At 41.0% G+C, this 3,854-nt stretch overlaps 1 non-coding gene across 1 annotated transcript; it reads right to left on the bottom strand.

The window, feature by feature from the left end:
* Positions 1-1,886: 1,886 nt before the first annotated feature.
* On the bottom strand, positions 1,887-1,992 carry LOC122035506. The gene has a single exon (XR_006127055.1). It is a non-coding gene; the product is annotated as a small nucleolar RNA R71 (small nucleolar RNA).
* Between the last annotated feature and the right edge of the window lie 1,862 nt (positions 1,993-3,854).

The raw sequence follows: 3,854 nt of genomic DNA, 5'->3' as shown, positions 1-3,854 counted from the left end.
ACCGTGCCAATCGGCACGGCCGTGCAACTTCGCCAGAGGAGAGGATGGGCGTGGCCGTGCCGACCTTGCACGACCGTGCCACGGGCCATGCGACACCCATACCCTGGCTTATAAAGGGGCCGAGAAACATATTCTTGGGTTCATCTTTGGTTCGGGACTTCGTCCCTCTCCTTGGGAAAGGGTTTTCCCCTTCGAGGGAAACCCTAGAGCTTCATCCACCGCCATCTCTTGACGTTCCGTCCATCTCCAGAGCAAGGGGGCATCTCCAAGACATCGAAAATCTCGACAAGCATCACTTCTTCCCTTCCTTCTCATATCAAGGGTTGTAAGTATGTTCTACTATATGTTTTGGGGTTGTTCTCCCCTCACAATGGTGTAGAAACCCTCTTCTAGGATTAGGGAGTATTTGTAATATGATGGAGATGCAAAACTATGTAGATTCATCTTGTTTCTATTCAATGACTTGTTAATGCTTTTGTTCATATTGATGAGTTGTGTGTGTGACTATGCATACTTCGTTGATTGTTGTAGAGGATTGTTGATCATGCAAGGGGATGCCCTAGAGCGTATTGACCAAGGTACCCTCGTGACAGGGGTAACCCTTTCCAGAGGTCTAAGACGTTCCCTTGAAAGAAGAAACAATCCCTTAGGAATTGCTGCTCTCGTAGAGAGAGTGCTCTAGATCGTATACCCGAGGGGCCCTAGTGACAAGGGTAACCCGTTCACGGACATGTAGGGCATTCTCTTGAAAGGAGAGGTAATTCCTCCATAAGAAAGTAGGAACCCGTACCATCTACCTTTATCTTTATTGCTATTTACTAGACACGAACTCCTGTGATCTACCGAGGCGCCCTAGTGACAGGGGTTAATCGTTACCGGATTTCTCAGGGATCGTCTCTATTCGATACTTAGGGATATTGACCAATCTAACTTCCTACAAGAGCGTGGACATAGAGGATAGAAACTAGGCAATCTATGTAGTATCTCCTAGTATTACAATGAAACCGAAATCCTAGAATTCATCTACCGAAGCTCAACTCCCTCCAAGATCAACTCTCTCTCCTCTCTCTTCTTCTCAACCTTCTTTCCCTCTCTTTAATCACACTCGGTAGTTCGCAAGTGCCAAAGTCAACGTTCGATCATTTAGATAACTTATTTTGCAACATCTCTAGTGCTTAGTCAACAGTCTCTGTGGTTCGACAATCTTATATATTACTGATGACGAAACCGTACACTTGCGGTTACGTAATAAGTTTTTAGCGCCATTGCCGCGGACTGTTCGCATTAACATTAGTAGATTAGCAATTTAGTTAACCTAGACTTATGAATAGTTTTTGTTTTTCCAGTTTAAATTGCAATTTACTTTCAATATACATAATCAAAAAAAAAAATTTGCATTTTTTTTTGTAATTCAAATTATGCATTTTGTTTCTTGTTTTTTATATAGCATTTCATTTCCTATTTTTAATTCTTAATTTTTATTTTTACTCATTTTATTTCGAAGAGCACTAACATGTCAAGCAGGGCCTTAAGAGATTTCTTGGCACCTATTTCTGCAAAATTTATGTCTCCCATTGTGCAGCCTCTTATTGAAGCAGAAAATTTCCAACTAGACCCAGAGTTAATTTCCATGATACAAGGTCACAAATTCAGAGGAGAAGTATCAAAAAGTCCTTATCTGCATCTTGAGACAATTCTAGAGCTTTACGATTTGGTGAATTGTGAAGGAGTATCAGCAGATGCAGTTCGGTTGATGGCATTTCCTTTTAGTATCAAGGATAAAGCAAGGACTTGGTTATATTCTCTTCGTCCTCAAAGCATCATAAGTTGGGAACAATTGGAGCAACAAATTCTGAATCATTTTTTCCCTCCAAGCAGAACAATCTACATGAGGAGTTGCATCACAAATTTTGTTCAAGCAAATGGAGAATCTTTATTTGAAGCATGGGACAGATTCAAGGGTCTACAAAGGCAGTGCCCTCACCATAGCTTGGAGAAATGGTTGATTCTACACATATTCTATAGGGGAATTTCTTTTTTAGATAAATGTTGGTTAGATTCATCAAGTGGAGGTTCATTTATAGACAAGAGTATAGAAGAAGCTTATACATTAATTGATCAAGTGACATTGAACCTCCATGGATGGTCGAGCAAAAGTTGGATGGAATCTCCCTCAGAAACTCACGAAGTACAAGCCATATATACTAGAGAGCCTGTCAAACGAAATATAATTCAACCACCCAAGAATGTCGAAATTCGGAAGTCACAGAGTGAGGAGTTCAAACATTTGGGGGCAAAGATTGAGAGCATAGTTTCAAAATGGTTCAAAGAAGATCCCCCTCCTACACAAATAAGATCTAGTGAAAAGTGTAATGATAGTAAGTTGAGGAGCGGCAAGAATCAAGAAGAACTTTTGAAAAATGACTTGTATAGAATTGAGGAGAAGAACAATAGAAGACCACATGAACTCAGTTCCATTATTCCAGGAGGTTCCCAAATGCCACAAGTACCTTTCCCTCAATGATTGATCAGACAATCACTAGACAAGCAATTTGAACCTCAGCCATATGCTCAACCCTTCCAAAGACTTTCACTAAGGGTTTCTTTTCCATAAAGGCTAGTGGGGGCTAACGAAGATAAAGACTTTGGAAAATTCTGTAATACAAAAATGCTTGAGTGTAGATTTTTGGATGTATATGAAGATGAGGACTCTTCAGATGAGTATTGTGATAATAATGTAGTGGATAACAAGTTTTCAGATCTTCCTCTAGATTTTACAAGATGTTATAATGACATTGAATTTTCAGATGATGAATGTATTGAGGTAGATCAATGCAAAAATGCAAACGAAGTCAATGATCCTCCTATAGTTGATTCTCCTGTTGAAGATATAGACGTTGGTTTATTTTTCGATGCTTGTGTTGATAATGATGATTTGGAAGGAAGTGTAGGGAGCTGTGGTGTGGAAACAACATCTCAAGAATCACCTCCTTCATCCACACAACCTTTAGAGATTATGAGAGTTGCAAGAATTGAACATGTTGTGGATCCATGTGTAGGGACTTGTGCAGAGTTAGCAGAGTCTCAAGAATCACTACCTTTGGAAGTACCAACACCTGAGCCAGAGCCAGAACCATCATTTGATTCAGAGGAAGTCACATCCACATGTTTAGAAATTTCAGGTATCTCTCAGAAAAGTAAGGTTAGTATTTCTTGTGATCTTTTGGAAAATTTTATAGAGGTACCTGCCATAGACTTTGTTGGATGTGATTCAATTTTTATTTCTTATTATGCTTATCTTAATATGGTTATGGCTTTATCTTATCTAATACGTTTGTGGGAGATTTGTATTTTCTTTGCATGTGCAGATTTTCATGACGACCGGCCAACGAAAGTTCCTTCTCATCGCGGTAGACTACTTCTCCAAATGGGTCGAAGCCGAGCTGATCGCAAGAATAACTGAGCAGATGGTTCAGAAATTCATCTGCAGCACATCATATGCCGGTTCGGAATTCCGCATCGGCTCGTCTCCGACAATGGGAGACAGTTCGCCAGGCAACGTCTCAAAGAGTGGTGCGAAGGCTACGGGATTTAGTAGGTCTTCTCTTTCGTGGCATATCCCCAGAGCAACGTACAAGCTGAAGTCACCAATCAGGAGATTCTATGAATTCTTCAAGTTCGGCTCGACAACGTCAGAGGCAACTGAGCGGACGAGCTTCCAGGCGTACTATGGGCAATCCGCACGGCCCCAAAGGAGGGGACGGGAGTGACACCGTTCCATTTGGTTTATGGGGGTGAAGCAGTCGTCCTTGTTGAAGTTGGAATTGAGTTGGATCGTATGCAGCAATATAACG

The sequence above is a fragment of the Zingiber officinale genome, chromosome 11B (assembly GCF_018446385.1).
Source record: "Zingiber officinale cultivar Zhangliang chromosome 11B, Zo_v1.1, whole genome shotgun sequence".
Lineage (NCBI taxonomy): Eukaryota > Viridiplantae > Streptophyta > Magnoliopsida > Zingiberales > Zingiberaceae > Zingiber > Zingiber officinale.
Note: the sequence above shows the minus strand (reverse complement) of the source record. Positions and strands in the feature narration are given on the sequence as shown.